General features: G+C 50.3%; 2 non-coding genes across 2 annotated transcripts; both read left to right on the plus strand.

The window, feature by feature from the left end:
* The first annotated feature begins 15,882 nt into the window (after positions 1 to 15,882).
* TRNAG-GCC (transfer RNA glycine (anticodon GCC)) lies at positions 15,883 to 15,953 on the plus strand. The gene has a single exon. It is a non-coding gene; the product is annotated as a tRNA-Gly (tRNA).
* A 718-nt stretch (positions 15,954 to 16,671) lies between these two features.
* TRNAG-GCC (transfer RNA glycine (anticodon GCC)) lies at positions 16,672 to 16,742 on the plus strand. The gene has a single exon. It is a non-coding gene; the product is annotated as a tRNA-Gly (tRNA).
* The last annotated feature ends 1,451 nt before the right edge of the window (positions 16,743 to 18,193 follow it).

The raw sequence follows: 18,193 nt of genomic DNA on the forward strand, positions 1-18,193 counted from the left end.
AGAGCAATGGGCTGGATAATGAAGTTATACTCTATGTCCTTCGAAATAGCGGTAGGAGACCAGCCCAGCTGCCTAAGAGCCTGGGCTACGATGACGATGCAGCCCCATCCATGGACACACCCAGGGACTTCCCCATTGCACCTCAACAGTAGAACGATGCCACGTGCACCTTGGACTCAATGTGTCGTGCCAGAAGGGAAAGGTGGAGAACTTGGGAGTTGAACCCCCAGAGACCAACACCACTGAGGGTGTCAAGGACTCTATTCGCCTTCGGCCGCAAGCAGTCATGGGACGGCCACTGCGAGCCTGACATTCTCTTCAGGATCAGCCTGGCTGCGTCCATCATGACGCCTCTATAGAACATCTGGCCTCAACGTCGACTCGGCAGATCTACCAAGACCCGAATCTACTAGACTTGCGTGAGGCCAGTCCGACTGTATGACGCCGAGACTGAAACTCTCCTGTGGTCGAACTCAATCCGGCTGGTGGCCTTCCCTCCATACTACGTGGTGTCAGCGACAGCTCCTCGGAATCACACAGTTTGACTTCGCTCGCTACACAGAGGTCTCGTCGAGGGCCCGTCTCCCTGCCTTCGATGACATCGTCCGCTTGAGACATCTCCGTCTGTGTGGCCGCGTCGCAAGAATGGAGGGCGACTCTCCTCCAGCATGCCACGCCCGGCTTCCGTCGCTCTGGGTGGAGAGCGGATCTCGGCCATCTCCACTATGGCACCATCTAGGCGGGCGTCCGAGGCACTTGTACATTCGTCAGATCTGTCGTGACACCAGCCAAACCTTGCAGGAGACCTCCTTCTGCAGCGCGGTGAAACATGGTGGACAATCTGGTTGGGGCGCGCCTTCCTCGCCTTCGCGTTGATGATGACGCTTACACAACACAGTGTGTCGATGAATGTCAGACCCTTGTTAGACACTTCCACTTTGGATGCCACCTGTCAACCTGGGTTGGACCCGGAGGGTCCGGGAACTGGCTTCTGTTTCTGGACGGCAGGAATTGATTGGTACTGATATCTGGCACCGGTGTTGCTGCATTGAACTACATTCCAGTAAACTGCATGGTGTTGATAATAGACCGCATAGCGCTGACTGAGTAATCTGTTCAGGTTTGGTTTCTGGTGGGACGGGTGGCGGCCCGATACCGGACTTGTCTCCGTGTCACAGGTTTGTGATCAACGACACGGCGCATGGGACTGGGCAGTACGAGGTGAGCGTGCGCCTTTCGCATAGCGGTGGCGGTGGCCACTCGGTGGGCCTGGCGCCCATGCTGCACGAGTCGGAGCAGCTCGATGTGGAACTGGCGCTCGCCAACGCGGCGCCGCCGCTCCGTCTCATCATTGAGTCGTGCTGGGCCACGCGCACCAACTCCTCCCACGAGCCACGCGCCCGGCTGCTCATCATCAACAGGCGAGTCGCCAACCCGCAGATGAAACACAAGTCGCTTGTACACGGCCTTCTGGGAGTGCACTATCTCAGCAGCATTAGTTCAGTGAAAGCAACCTCCAGACATTGGGAGAGGCATTCATCCGGCAATGGCTAGAGAATGGCCAATGGTAATTGGTTCTTTACCCTTCTATCTGGCAACAAAACTGACACCTTTTAACAAGGAGTCATGTTTGCATAGACCGCAATACCTGCAGTCATAATACAAACAAAAGAACATAACTCTGATAATGTGCACTGTCCTTAAAGTTGATTGATCCACACCCGAGACAGCTTTCCTTAGAGCCTAGTCTCATATGGGTTGGACCAGATGACGCCAAAAGGCGCACAACTCAAAGACTCTGATGGTGCATTGTCTTTGAGTTGTGCGCCTTTTGGCTGCAGGTATTGCGGTCTATGCAAACATGACTCCTTGTTAAAAGGTGTCAGTTTTGTTACCAGATAGAAGGGTAAAGGTAAAGAACCAATTATCATATTTTTACTGGCAAATGAGGTTCACACAGTGTAGATGCTTGCCCCGAGCTCTCATACTCTGATGGTGCATTGTCTTTGAGTTGTGCGCCTTTTGGCGTCATCTGGTCCAACCCATATGAGACTAGGCCAGGGGTCTGCAACCTTTAAGACATAAAGAGCCACTTGGACCCGTTTCCGAAGGAAAAAATAAACTGGGAGCCGCAAAACCATTGCAACTATTAAAACAAATATAACACTGCATATATTGTTTCTTACCTTATTGCTATATACAGGATCGTGCAGTCAGCTGTCAATCTGAATAAAAAAATGACTTTTTCACTTAACAATGTAAAATATATTTTTGCAAATTAATAGCTAAATTACCTGGTTAATGGGATTTTTGCTCCTGAACCTCAGTGCACAGTGTCTGCACATCAGGGCTGTAAGACGTCACCTTCATTTTCACACAGGCTTGCAAGCTGTCATCTGTGAGGCGTGATCGATGTTTGTTTTTAATATAGTTCATGTTGGAGAAGACCTGCTCACATACATATGTGGAGCCGAAGATCGACAGGACTCCAAATGCATACTTTTTCATGTTTATATAAGTGTTGGGGATGGCATTCCATGTTTCGAATACAAGTTTGTCCTGTTTGGGAAGGTTTTCAATATCACTCCATTTATGATTCTGAGCCAGAATGGCCTTCTGACGGGCAACATCCTCAAGAGTAGCGGTCAAGCATTTGAACTTGGACACCCATATATCTTTGTCGGCTATATCGGCCAGTTCCATCTCAAGATCAGGTTGACTTACACCTGCAAATGCAGTCATATTCAATAGGGATGGATCGATCGCCAGGGGAGTGACAGGGAAGGATAATGTCGTTTTTTCCTCTCTGAACTCACAGAATCGTTTCCCAAACGAACTTTGCATTGTGGTGATTGCAGACTTGAAATATTCCAAATTTATCGTATCATGACTTTGTTTGAACTCTCTCAAAGAGGGAAAGTGAGACAGTGTACCTCTCTGTAAATCTTTGACAAACACTGTCAACTTGCGCTCGAATGCCAAAACCTCCTCCAGCATGTGCAGGGCTGTGCCTCCTTTCCCCTGAAGGGTTGTATTTAGCGTGTTTAGATGTGCTGTCATGTCTACCATAAAATGTAATTTTTCCAGCCACTCTGGCTGTTCCAGCTCAGCAAAGGTGAGCTCTTTGCTGCCCAGGAAGGTTTTTACTTCTTCCAAACATGTGACAAAGCAACGGCAACGTTATTGCCTGTCACCGGGCGGGCAGTGTGGAGCGGAGCGGCGACCTGTCAGCAGCGGCAACGCCAGAGCAGGTGTCACAGTGCGCCTCCTCCCCTCGCTAGCATCCGCCCCGGAGCCGCGGTCAAGGTTCAAAAGAGCCGCATGCGGCTCCGGAGCCGCAGGTTGCCGACCCCTGGACTAGGCTCTAAGGAAAGCTGTCTCGGGTGTGGATCAATCAACTTTAAGGACAGTGCACATTATCAGAGTTATGTTCTTTTGTTTGTATTATGACTGCAGGTATTGCGGTCTATGCAAACATGACTCCTTGTTAAAAGGTGTCAGTTTTGTTGCCAGATAGAAGGGTAAAGAACCAATTATCATATTTTTACTGGCAAATGAGGTTCCCATAGAATGGCCAATGGTGTTTACAAACACGTCCATAATAAAGATTAACACAGTTTTTTTCTTTGTCAAATTGGGACTCTGCCTATAAACGCCATATATGCAGTTCACCAGCATTGATTGTTTCGAGCAAGCTGGACTCTGTTGATGCAACACTGAATGTCGAAATTAGACCAGAGGTGTCCTTGTATTGAGCCAATGCTGCTGAAAACATGCACTCCCAGGTGGCCATGTGGCTGATGGGGTGTGTATAAAACGCTTGTAATTCTAGATTTGAAGCTTTTGTGACTGCAAGGATTCATACTCTTAGTTCTTTCGGTAAAGTCACGTAGGTAAAAAATGAAATAGAAATAATAAAATAAAACAATGAAAATCACGACGTTTCGGAGGCAACACAAGTCTCCGTCATCAGGTGGGACCGTCACAGCCAGATTAGCTGTATATGTCTAATTGATGAGAAAAACGAACGCAACGAAAAATGAGTGCGGGCTGGAAAACACTGATCAACACACAAAGGTGTGCAGCATGATACGTACAAACGCTCTCGGCCTTGTCCAGTCCACCAGCTCAAGATAACTGAAGCCGTATTGTCGTCTACACCACTATCTCAAGGAGTTGAGAAAATGTGGCCGTCTCAACAGGCAGCAGTAACTATACCATAAGGCTCATTGCATCTCAGACCAACTCAGACCAACACCACCTGGCCAGTGAATTAAAACATGTACATCTGGCCCTCAAGATGAACGGATACTCTGACCGTACTATCCGCCAAGCTGTTTCTCCCACCATGCAGAAAGAACCACCTGAAACTCCGATCAAAATCATCACGTTGCCATACATAGCAGGCGTTACCAAAAATAATTCTAAAATTCTAAACAAACACAAGATCCAGGTCCGATTCAATGCAGTACACAAAATCCGTGATCTGATCCCATCCGTAAAGGATGTCATTCCTGACTTACAGTACCCCGGTGTTTACAAATTGAGTTGTACCTGTGGTGACTGCTATATCGGGGAGACGAAACGATATATTTCTGACCGAATTCGCGAGCACTAAACAGATTTGAAACACAGCAGAACGAATTCTTCGGCCGTAGCTGATCATTGTTTCAACACAGCGGGTTCTCATGATATTGTTTTCTCCGATACCAAAGTACTCTGCAAACCTCCCGGGTACTACCAAAGATTTGTCCATGAAGCCATCCAGATATACAAACATAGACACAACTTCAACCGAGAGGATGGTTTTAAATTAAGCAATCATTGGAAAGATGTCATCAACCAAGCCAAACTATAGCTGCCTTATAATTGTACAGCCATAGTAGTTTATTAGCTTTTCACACACTGCTTGCATGTTTTGGAACATACCCTACCGGCGAGCATAACAAGAGGCGGCTTAATCCTAGCTTGCTTATCTACTTCCGCCATCTACATCACAAAGCTCCAGGCATAGCCGCAGCTGCAGAACAGGTCGTCACCTCACCAGCTTATACCCACCCCCCGGCCCATCCTGGCGCCTCCCCCCTCCCCTTAACCAGTATATAAAGTCGTGTCTCTTAGAGCTCTCTTCACTTGATACAGTAATTTTGCTGTGACTGTTCCACCTGAAGACGGAAGCTTGTGTTGCCTCCGAAACGTCGTGATTTAATTTATTTGTTTTTTTAACCTCAATTACTTTACTGAAAAAACGCAAGAGTATGGATCCTTGCAGTCATGAAAACTTCAAATCTAGAATTAGGCAGCAGTAAAACAGACAGTTGTATACCGGTTTCATCCACATGAGCACTTATCAGTCATGTACATTCATCAGTGTTCACTGCAGTTGTACGACAAAACAAATATTTTAATTTTCACTCCATTTAACCGAGTGAGGTTTACAATTTAAACTAAACTATTTTTGTTTTACCAGGTAAGGGGCCATCCATTTTGTACATACGCAGAAATATGTCAAAATTTTACCCCTCCACCTCTCCCTGCACGCGTACTTTTTACACCCCCCCCCCCCCCGAATCCTATAGAACGGCCGATATGTAATCTACGCAGAAACGATCAAGGATTAATAATATTAACGTGTTTAAGCAAACAGATAGTCCACCGCCGGACAATCTAACTCATTTGAAGGCCAATGTAGACTAATTATTATCGAGGCTTCACCCCCCCCCCCCCCATTTCCTATGCGTACGTACATTGTCAGTAGACTCCCCCATTCGCAAGCATACGTTGGGTTAACCCCCCCTCCCCCCTCCATGCGTATGTAGTGGTGGTATTGACGTGCGCCGACTGTGACAGTGATGGATCACGGGGCGGCGCGGGGTGCGGGGTTGGGCACGCGTTGTGGGCGTGGTGTGGACGCGCGCGCCGGGAGTGACAGATGACGGGGCGGCGCGGCGTGAGTGGTGAGGCACGATGAGATGGGGGAAAAGAGGATCGTAGCCAGCGCCCGGCGATTGGTCGAATAAGTGGGTGCTCGCAGCGACGTCCGCAGGTGGGGTATAAAGGGGGACGCGCGAGAGCACTCGGGGAGAGTTACCGAGTTGACCCGAAGACGGAGCTGAAGACCTAGTGCCACGAGACCCCTAGTCCCGCCGTCCTTGTGGGGACCGGGGCCCTGTGTGGCTCGGAGGCGAGGCTGTGGGACCCGGGGTCCGACGCCCCCGTGGGTCGGGCTGGGGACCCACAGTCGAGACGGATACCCCGGGCAGGGAGTGTCCCGAGTAGCTCAGGGGCGTTAGTCGCCGAGTAGCTAAGTGGATGTTGGTCATCCGAGTAGCTCAGTGGCGTTAGTCGCCGAGTAGCTAAGTGGGTGTTTGTCACCCGAGATACTAAGTGGATGTTGGTCATCCGAGTAGCTCAGTGGGCGTTAGTCGCCAAGTAGCTAAGTGGGTGTTTGTCACCCGAGATACTAAGTGGGTGTTTGTCACCCGAGATACTAAGTGGGTGTTTGTCACCCGAGATACAAAGTAGGTGTTAGTCACCTGTGAACGAGTTTGATAAAATAAAGAGTGTGTTACCCGTGAAGTCGTCTCCCGCCGAGTTACTACATTACAACTGGCGTCAGAAGTAAACCTGTCTTCAAGAAGTATGGACACAAGGAAGACTACCCGTACCCACGAGCGAGGTCGGGATGACGACGGCGTACCGGGGACACCGACCTCGGGAGTAGAGGACGAGGAGTTGCCGCCGATGCAGCACTTCGCGGTGATGGCCGACGCTCCGCTTGCCTCCGACACCAGCCTCCAGGACGCGCACTCCCGGTTGGCGGAGTTGCTACTCGCCGCCGCCGCTGTCTTGGCCGACATCTCCGTTCCGGCGAGCGGAAAAACGGCTGCGGGGGTCGTGGAGGAAGCGACGTTGGAGGATTCCCGCCAAAAGGCGCTTCGCGCCAAAAGTCTGGAAGTTGCCGCCGTTTTTGGGGGGCCGCCACCGATTGGCGGGAAAGACGGACGCCACGTGGCCGGACACCTCCGCGCAGCGCAGCCCACGTCATCAGCGCGCGCCGGAGCCCTCCATTTTGCGCCTGACAACCGAGCCGACATTTTACACAACTCCAGCGGAGCACGGGAAAATCTCTCCGACGTCGACGACGATCGGGTCCTCCAGCAAAGATTGCCCGCGCTGTCGGCGTTCAAGGCGGATGGGGGCGACTGGGGAGCCTTCCAACGAAGGTTCCTCGCTCATCAGGAGATGTCGGGGTGGTCCGACACCACTGCCCTGCGTGCGTTGCCAGCGATGCTTGACGACGACGCGCTTGCAGCCTTCACATCTGCTGCAAGGTCGTCCCGCTCTACGCTCCAGGCCGCACTACACCTGATGGCGAAGGTGTTCGGGCCGCCCTCCACGTGTCGCCACCAGTTCTACGATCGGCAGAAGGTGGCTGGGGAAACGACGCTAGCCTACCGCACGGCACTACTCGCCTTGGCGGACGCAGCTTTTCCCCGCATGGATAAGGAGGGGAAGGACGCCATGGTGACGGAGCAGCTGCTGGTGTTGGCCCACGAGTTGGGGGTCCCCATCAACGTGGCAGACGAGATGGATATCTGCTCCCTGGCGATCGCCACGAGCATTCACGCGTACGAGGTCCTCAAACGCAAGCCGGGGGTCGTCTGCAAATGGGCGGGGAACGCGGCACTGGCCGCCACGATCGCCGAACCTCAGCCAGCTGCGGTGCAGGAGCAGGCCTTCGCTGCATCGCGTCCGGGGGAGTGGAGAACGGGAGGTCGTTCGCCCACACGTTCGCCCCGCAAGCTGGAGCAACCGAAACCTACGACGTCCGTCGTCTGCTACAACTGCGGCCTTCGGGGTCACGTCGCAGCCGGGTGCCGGGCCCCGCGTCAGCGCGCCACAGGACCACGTCGGGACGACGACCAGGGCCACAAGTCATCCCAACAAAACCCGGCAAGTCACGGCACCTCACACGTTCGGTCCACAAACACGGCACATTCGGGTCGCCGCTTCGCGGTGGGGGGTTCGCGGCTGGGTGCCGGGGGTTCAATTCGGTGAGGGGGGTCCGTACGCGGCCCGCAAGCAGTCGAGTGGTCCGAATTGGCCCACAGGATCGTGGCTGCGTCGGCCGGGTCGTCCGTGGTAACGGGGTTCATTGACGGGGTTGAGGTCCGGGTGCTTGTTGACACGGGTGCGTCGGCCACCATCATCTCGGACCTTATTTATAACATTCTTCCCGTCCAAAGTAGACCCCTTCTGCCAGTAGACGTGCCATTTTATGCGGCGAATGGGGGATCCCTGGGGATCATCGGCCAGATTCGGGCGACTATTTGCATTGGTGACATTAAATTAGCGGGCCCTATTTTTGTATCATCATCGCTGGCCGTTCCCTGTTTGCTAGGTACGGACTTTTTGTCCAAAATGCCCATCAAAATTCTTATAGATCAGGCCTGCATAGAGCTTCCGTCAGGTCGGCGGGTTGCGTTCTTGTCGAGCCCTACCAAAGTGCGCACGGTTTGTGCGACGGTGCAGGCGCTGGCGACTCACACTGTACGGGTGCCCCCGGGATCGCAAATGTTAGTACCCCTTCGGTTCAGGAAGCCACTCGAGGTGGGTGCGGAGGCACAGGGGGTGCTGTTGGGGCCGTCAAACAGAGCCAGTAAGGGCCTCGACTTAGCGGTTGCTCAAACCATGGTGAGAGGGGACAGTGAGCCGTTCGTAATGGTCCTGAATACGGGGTCGCGGCCGGCCGTAATTGCGCAGGGAACGGTGCTGGCTCACGCCGCGCCGCTACCCGTTGAGGAACGGCTCGTGGCTCAAGCAGATTTCACTGTCAAGTCGCATCCTCAAAGTGATGAGGGGACTGAGTGGTTGGACTCGCTGTGTGCGGGTTCTGCTAACTTGTCCGGGGTGCAATTGGGAGCATTGAGGGGTTTGCTCATCGAGTTTGCTGACGTGTTCAGCAAACATAAGTACGATATCGGCTGCACTGACCTGTTGCGCCACCACATAGCTACAGGGGACGCGGCCCCTATTCGTCAGAATCCCTTCCGGCTCAGCCCAGCCGAGAAGGAACATGTGCAATCGGCGGTTAATGATATGTTGGCGGCCGATATCATTTCGCCCTCTTCTAGTCCGTGGGGTGCTCCTATTGTCCTAGTAAAGAAACAGGACGGGTCCTTGCGGTTTTGTGTCGATTTCCGCCGCTTAAACAAAATCTCGATGGCGGATGCGTATCCGCTCCCCAGGATGGATGAGTCGCTGGATGCCTTGGCGGGAGCGCAGTTTTTTTCCACACTCGATCTGCTTTCTGGATTTTGGCAATTGCCACTCGATAACGAGTCTAAACCTAAAACTGCTTTCCGGACACCTGGGGGCCTATTTGAATTCAACCGTTTGCCCATGGGCTTACATTCCGCTCCCGCCACGTTCCAGAGACTCATGGAATTGGTTTTGTCGGGCCTCCAATGGGATACCTGTTTGATTTATCTTGACGATATCATCGTCTTTAGTCGGACTTTCGAGGAGCACCTCCAGCGACTGAGAGCGGTGTTCCTCAGGATGCGTTCCGCTAAGCTTAAATTTAAACCGGCTAAATGTTTTCTGCTTCGGGAATCGGTCAGGTATTTGGGCCATATCGTGAGTCGTTCAGGGATCTCGACGGACCCTGCTAAGACGCATTGCGTCAGCTCATGGCCAACGCCAACCTCGGTCACGGAGGTTCGTAGTTTCATTGGTTTTGCCTCCTATTACCGTCGTTTTGTCAAGCAATTTGCCACCATAGCCAAGCCCCTGCACGCTTTGACGGCTAAGGGTGTGAGGTTTCACTGGGGGGCGGAAGAGGAGGCTGCGTTCTGCTCCCTCCGTGACGCCTTGGTGCAGGCTCCCCCCTTGTGTTACCCCGATTTCACACAACCGTTTTTGCTTGACACGGACGCCAGCAATACGGGTATCGGGGGGGTGCTCTCACAGGTGGTCGGGGGGGTTGAACGGGTGGTCGCCTACGGTAGTAGGGTTCTTTCCCCCGCAGAACAACGCTATTGCGTAACTCGTCGTGAATTGTTAGCCATTGTGTTTTTTACACAGCAATTCAGGCCGTATCTTTACGGCCGTCATTTTACGGTCCGGACGGACCATGCGGCTCTACAATACGCTATGCGCGTGGCACAGCCATCGGGCCAATTGTCCCGATGGTTGGAGGTCCTTCAAGACTACCAATTCACGACGATTTACCGCAAGGGGTTGCGACACTCAAACGCGGACGCCTTGTCGCGGTTGCCGCCGTGCACGGACTGCACATGTTTGTTGGGATCGGCGCGGTGCAAACCCCCGGTCGCCGGCACCCCGGGAGTTGCGCTCGCCGCCACTGACACCCCGGGAGAGGACGCCCCCACGGGGAGGGATTCGCTGTTGTCATTGCCCCTCATTGAGTGGGGCCGCCTCCAGATGTCCGACAGCTCCCTACTTACGCTACGTCGGAAAGTTGGCGCTCCCGAAGAAGGGGAGGCGCGGGTCGGTTCCTGGGTGTGCAGACAGGGCCTTTTGATGAGGTGGGACAACATGTCCCGGCGTCACGTGCTCGTTGTGCCTGTTGCTATGCGGGGTAGGGTTGTTCTGGCAGCTCATGAACGGCTCATGCATCTGGGTTTTCACAAAACGCTCGCCCTAATCCAGCGAGACTATTATTGGCCGGGGATGGGTAACGACGTGGCGAATATTCTTAAGGGATGCGTAGGGTGCGCCAAAAGGAAACCGCCACCATTGGCAGCTAATCCACCGCTGCAATCCATTCAGGTTTCGCGTATAAACGAATTGGTAGCGTTGGACATCTTGGGGCCCTTTCCGGCTACACCAAGGGGAAATAGGTTCCTGCTGGTTGGCGTGGAATACTTCACCCGATGGCCTATGGCATGGCCGCTCGCCAACCAGTCGGCTGCGGCGGTGGCGGACGCCTTTGTCCAGGGTTATGTGTTGGACAAGGGCGCCCCCGAACGCTTGCTGACGGATCAAGGGAAGAATTTTTCGAGCGTTTTGTTGCGCGAGGTGTGCGACCTGTTGGGTACAAAGAAAGTGCGTACTTCCCCCTACCACCCGCAGACTGACGGGATGGTTGAGCGTCTGAACAGGACGATTACGTCTATGTTGTGCCAACAGGTCTGCGACGATCAGGTTGATTGGGACTTACAGGTGCCGGGGGTACTCGCGGCCTATCGAATGGCCCCTCATGCGGCGACGGGGTTTTCCCCATTTTTTCTTATGTATGGGCGGGAGGCCGATCCGGCCATGGACGTCCAACTGGGGATTTCCCAGCCACGTGCAAAATCTAAATTGGCAGACCACATCAAATTTAATATCGCCAAATTGACTGAAGCGCGGGAGGCGGCAAGGTTGAATTCGCGGTCGCGGCAAATTGCAAACGAGAAATTGCATGAGCGGAGGGTGCATACGCATGATTGGAAACCAGGCGATAAGGCCTGGCTGCATTGTCCACATGCACCGTTGGCTACGTCCCCCAAGTTGTTGAGACCTTGGAGGGGACCGGTGGAAATTGTGCGGGTTGCACGACCCCAGAGTATACAGATTAAATGGGGGAAACGCCGTTGGTACGTGCACCCCTCCCGACTGAAGCCCTATGCGGCACCGTGTGACCCCGTTCTGTGCCGTGACGACCGGGCGTGTGATGTGACCGTCGACTCGGGGAGGGAGGTGTCGCAGGCTGATCCTCACGTGTCTCCACCTGACCCACCCCCAGGTGCCTCGGGCTTGACGGCTGCTGACCGTCGAGAGCCTGAACCCCGGGGCACGCACGAGTCCTCGATGCCTGGCCGATGTCTTCCTGAACCGCCGGCACCACCGGACGTTCAACCGCGTCTGGTGCCGTACGACGGACCGGCAAGGCGGACTCGGGCTAGGTCTCAACAATTTTCATGAAGACGTTTTTTGCTCTACACCGAGCTCGCCCGGTGTTCCCCTCTGCCGGGGTAATGTCCCGTTGTAGGGACGCTCGGAAGAAAAAGGGGACACTGCACGAGTCGAAAGAAAAAAAAAAAAATTTCCATTTATTTTCCTTTTTGCATACACATTGCTATTGTCACTCGCCGGTTTGTATATATTGTTCTATTGTCGCGGTGGCATTGGTTGAGGGTTGCGGATGGTAGTGTTCGCGTCGTGTTGTGTTGTTAGGTTAGTTGTTGTTCTTGTTGTTGTGTTGTGTTACGGGGCACACAGGGGGGTTTGTATATTTTTATAGCAGCCGGGGCGGCTGCGAGCTATGTGGTAGGGGGTGATGTAGTGGTGGTATTGACGTGCGCCGACTGTGACAGTGATGGATCACGGGGCGGCGCGGGGTGCGGGGTTGGGCACGCGTTGTGGGCGTGGTGTGGACGCGCGCGCCGGGAGTGACAGATGACGGGGCGGCGCGGCGTGAGTGGTGAGGCACGATGAGATGGGGGAAAAGAGGATCGTAGCCAGCGCCCGGCGATTGGTCGAATAAGTGGGTGCTCGCAGCGACGTCCGCAGGTGGGGTATAAAGGGGGACGCGCGAGAGCACTCGGGGAGAGTTACCGAGTTGAAGACCCGAAGACGGAGCTGAAGACCTAGTGCCACGAGACCCCTAGTCCCGCCGTCCTTGTGGGGACCGGGGCCCTGTGTGGCTCGGAGGCGAGGCTGTGGGACCCGGGGTCCGACGCCCCCGTGGGTCGGGCTGGGGACCCACAGTCGAGACGGATACCCCGGGCAGGGAGTGTCCCGAGTAGCTCAGGGGCGTTAGTCGCCGAGTAGCTAAGTGGATGTTGGTCATCCGAGTAGCTCAGTGGCGTTAGTCGCCGAGTAGCTAAGTGGGTGTTTGTCACCCGAGATACTAAGTGGATGTTGGTCATCCGAGTAGCTCAGTGGGCGTTAGTCGCCAAGTAGCTATGTGGGTGTTTGTCACCCGAGATACTAAGTGGGTGTTTGTCACCCGAGATACTAAGTGGGTGTTTGTCACCCGAGATACAAAGTAGGTGTTAGTCACCTGTGAACGAGTTTGATAAAATAAAGAGTGTGTTACCCGTGAAGTCGTCTCCCGCCGAGTTACTACATTACACGTACGTACTCAATGGACGGGGATGGCCCCTAAGGTCCACGGAGCTATGCAGCTCTTTTTCAGAAGCGACCAGGCTACAAATGATAGCTCAAACAAAGTCGCTTATCACGTGGAAATGTCTAGCAGCCAAACAATCTAAGAGCATATTTTTAAATGTGTACGAAAAACCCGGAGCACCCGGAGAAAATTCCATGCGACCACGGAGAGAACATGCAAACTTCCAAATGTACAGCAGGCGTCAGGGTCGAGATCGAACCCACGTTCTCCTGTATACTAGGCGAGGGAGTTAATATTTCGCCACCACGACGCCCATATCCGTATAAAGTTGATGTTACTCTTTGGTTATTTCGGTAAAGTCACGTAAAAAGAGAAAATTATAAATTAAATAATAGCATACGACGTTTCGATTGCAACACAAGCAATCATCATCAGGTACAAATGAAATAGAAAACAAAATCTAGTATTCTTAGAAATATAATGCAATACAACACAGATAGTCGGCTAACATAACAGTCAACACCCTACCTGGTTGATTACGTTATTCCAAAGATTGCTAAATTTAACAGAGAGATTAAACACAGAACCGGAGACACATAGACAGACACGTAAGCAGAGAGAGATAACACAGAGACACAGAGAGAGAGATAAACACAGAGAAACGACGCCTCTGTGTCGAGGCCTTAAATAGAGAGGGGGGCAGAGAGAGAGGGGGGGGTAGAGAAATTAGCATGTCAATGAGAGACCAGGCGCAACAGCAGGAAACAAAACAAAAAATTAACCCGTAAAAACAAAGTTTTTCACTCTAAATCCTTTATATGCGTGGCGGCTCGAGTCCTCTCGTCCTTTGGCTTGAGATGGCTGCCACCTATGGGTCAGATGATTGTCTGCAGTATTAAACAATTGGTAATTAAATATTTAATTTGTTTTCCCTAAACAGTGTAAAATTTTGGAAAAAAAATTTCACGAACATTAATTGTCTCGCACAACGAGTCTGTGTACAAAATGTCAGCTCGATTGGATCACGGGAAGTGGGTTAAAAAACGACCGAAAGGTTTGCACGGTCGTAAGCAAGCAAGCAAGCACGCAAGCGAACTTAATATAAATGATTTAAAAATGGGAAAGTCAGGAGCCTAAGAAACACAGAAAATTCTCACTTACACGCGACTGAAAGAAGATCAGTATTCATGCATCTCACGTAAAATCACACCAGACACACGAGGCATCGGTGGTTCAGTGGTAGAATTCTTGCCTGCCACGCGGGAGGCCCGAGTTCGATTCCTGGCCGATGCCCTTTTATCCAACTAAACAACACCAAACTGCAAATTTGTAGTGAATATAAAAAATGAATCCACCATCATCTGCAGATCGTGATGAAAAAAGTAAAAAGTCAAATTCTATACACACAGAGAAAACGCAATTTTGGAGGATGGAAAAAAGAAGAGTATTCATGCATCTCACGTAAAAAAAATTCGAGTGGAATGTGGTATAGGTGATTCAGTGGTATAATTCTGGACTGCCACGTGGGAGACCTGGGATCGATTCCTGGCCAATGCACTTTTATCCAGATAAGCAACATCATAACCGATTAAAATGCACGTGGAGTGGTTTCAAGAAAATTACTTTACATGTCAATGAAGAATATTAATCGCATAAAATTTATTCCCTTGTATACTTGCAGAAAAAACACGGTGGGGTCACTTTCAGCTGCGGAAATCAGGTCGCAGTTATTTTGACAACGAAATGCAATAACTAGTATTGGACACGGGTAGTGACAAAGGATTTCTCTTGCAGAAAGCGGTTATACCAAATCTTTATAACAGGTGACGACATATTTTTAACAACATCCCAATAACTTGCATATAATCAATTTAGTCCATCTTCATTTTCGGATATTCATGAAAAATGGGAAAGTCAGGAGCCTAACAAACACAGAAAAGTCTCACTTACACGCGACTGAAAGAAGATCAGTATTCATGCATCTCACGTAAAATCACACCAGACACACGAGGCATCGGTGGTTCAGTGGTAGAATTCTCGCCTGCCACGCGGGAGGCCTGGGTCCGATTCCCGGCCGATGCACTTTTATCCAACTAAACAACAATAAACTGCAAATTTGTAGCGAATATAAAAAAGAACCCACCATCATCTGCAGATCGTGATGCAAAAAGTAAAAAGTCAGATTCCATATACACAGAAAACGCAATTTTGGACGATGGAAAAAAGAAGAGTATTCATGCATCTCACGTAAAACAAATTCCAGTGGAATGTGGTATAGGTGATTCAGTGGTAGAATTCTGGACTGCCACGTGGGAGACCTGGGATCGATTCTTGGCTAATGCACTTTTATCCAGATAAGCAACATCATAACCGATTAAAATGCACGTGGAGTGGTTTCAAGAAAATGACTTTCCATGTCAATGAAGAATATTAATCGCATAAAATTAATTCCCTTGTATACTTGCAGAAAAAAACACGATGAGGTCACTTTCAGCTACGGAAATCAGGTCGCAGTTATTTTGATAACGAAATGCAATAACTAGTATTGGAAACGAGTAGTGACGAAGGATTTATCTTGCGGAAAGCGGTTCTACCAAATCTGTATAACAGGTGAAGAAATATGTTTAACAACATCCCAATAACTTGCATATAATCAATTTAGTCCATCTTCATCTTCGGATATTCATGAAAAATGTGAAAGTCAGGAGCATAAGTAACACAGAAAAGTCTCACTCACACGCTACTGAAAGAAGATCAGTATTCATGCATCTCATGTAAAATCACACCAGGCACACGAGGCATCGGTGGTTCAGTGGTAGAATTCTCGCCTGCCACACGGGAGGCCCGGGTTCGATTCCCGGCCGATGCACTTTTATACAACAATAAACTGCTCATTTGTAGTGAATATAAAAAAAGAACCCACCATCATCTGCAGATCGTGATGAAAAATGTCAAAAGTCAGATTCTATATACACAGAGAAAACGCAATTTTGGAGGATGATAAAAGGAGAGAATTCATGCATCTCACTTTAAAAAATTCGAGTGGAATGTGGTATGGAATGTGGTATAGATGTTTCAGTGGAAGAATTCTGGACTGCCACGTGGAAGACCTGGGATTGATTCCTGGCCGATGCACTTTTATCCAGATAAGCAACATCATAACCGATTAAAATGCACGTGGAGTGGTTTCAAGAAAATGACTTTCCATGTCAATGAAGAATATTAATCGCATAAAATTAATTCCCTTGTATACTTTCAGAAACAAACACTGTGAGGTCACATTCAGCTGCAGAAATCAGGTCGCAGTTATTTTACAACGAAATGCAATAACTAGTATTGGAAACGAGAAGTGACGAAGGATTTCTCTTGCGGAAAGCGGTTCTACCAAATTTTTATAACAGGTGAAGAAATATTTTAACAACATCCCAATAACTTGCATATTATCAATTTAGTCCATCTTCATCTTCGGATATTCATGAAAATGGGAAAGTCAGGAGCATAAGAAACACAGAAAAGTCTCACTCACACGCTACTGAAAGAAGATCAGTATTCATGCATCTCATGTAAAATCACACCAGGCACACGAGGCATCGGTGGTTCAGTGGTAGAATTCTCGCCTGCCACGCGGGAGGCCCGGGTTCGATTCCCGGCCGATGCACTTTTATCCAACTAAACAACAATAAACTGCTCATTTGCAGTGAATACAAGTAAACCCGTAAAAACAAAGTTTTTCACTATAAATCCTTTATATGCGTGGCGGCTAGAGTCCTCTCGTCCTCTGGCTTGAGATGGCTGCCACCTATGGGTCAGATGATTGTCTGCCACCATTAAGCAATTGGTAATTAAATATTTAATTTGTTTTCCCTAAACAGTGTAAAATTTTGGATTTTTTGTTTTTCACGAAAATTAATTGTCACACACAACGAGTCTGTGGAAAATGTCAGCTGGATTGGATCACGGGAAGTGGGTTAAAAAACGAGCGAAAGATTTGCACGGTCCTAAGCAAGCAAGCGAACTTAATATAAAGGATTTAAAAATATATTCGCCTGTGGAGGACGCGGGGATCAATCCCGCGACCTTTGGCATGGGAAGCGAGGGCGCTACCAACTGCGCTACTCTGCCACGGCCTGTGGAGGGGTTACGCTCTGGGCTCTTACACTCTGACGTTCAGCCAAAGCCATGAATGAGTTCTATTTGAATATATGTAAAATAATTTTTTTTTGCCTAAAAAGTGTAAAATTTTGGGAATTTTTTTCACGAACAATAATTGTCTGGCACAACGAGTCTGTGTGCAAAATGTCAGCTCGATTGGATCACGGGAAGTGGGTTAAAAAACGACCGAAAAATGTGCACGGTCCTAAGCAAGCAAGCACGCAAGCAAGCAAGCAAGCACGCAAGCAAGCACGCAAGCAAGCAAGCACGCAAGCAAGCAAGCGAACTTAATATAAAGGATTTAAAAAGAGCGGAGACAGAGAGAGAGAAAACACACTAAATCAAACAAACTTAGTGAAAATTGGAAATGTAATGCAATGCAACACAGAGAGTCGGTCAACACACAATTGACGCATGGCCTGGTTGATTACGTTCTTCCAGAGATTGCTAAATTATAAGTTAAGTGTGAAATTTAAATTTGATGTTCAAACTATTAAATTAATACTTTGACTTCCATAAAATTATTGAAATCACTTACTTAAAAAATACGTGTTTGATATTTTATTATATATATAAAAAATATATTCACAGCCCTGCCCAACCCCCGTATGTGTTAACAGTCAAGGCGATGTCCCCAAACCTGGCAGAAATTTCACATTCCTACAGCAAGGCAGAGATTCTCCACGGGACAACCACCTTCGATTTCCCCACAAAGCGGTACCTATTTCTATCGACCCCAGAGGGATGATGGGTCGAGTCAACCATCCCCCCCACCCCCCCCCCAAAAAATCAGGAATTGAATGGCGTTACCAGCCGCGACGGTTTCCCAACGCTCGCATCCCAGGTGCCCGACGGCCGCGGAGACACTGACCATCACGGAGAACGGGAGCTCGAGCCGCGCGGGGTTCCGCGTGCGCGTGTTCCGCCTGCTGGAGGAAACGGCGTCGCTCTTCATTC

The sequence above is a fragment of the Lampetra planeri genome, chromosome 4 (assembly GCF_965212315.1).
Source record: "Lampetra planeri chromosome 4, kcLamPlan1.2.h2, whole genome shotgun sequence".
In the NCBI taxonomy this organism is placed as follows: domain Eukaryota; kingdom Metazoa; phylum Chordata; class Hyperoartia; order Petromyzontiformes; family Petromyzontidae; genus Lampetra; species Lampetra planeri.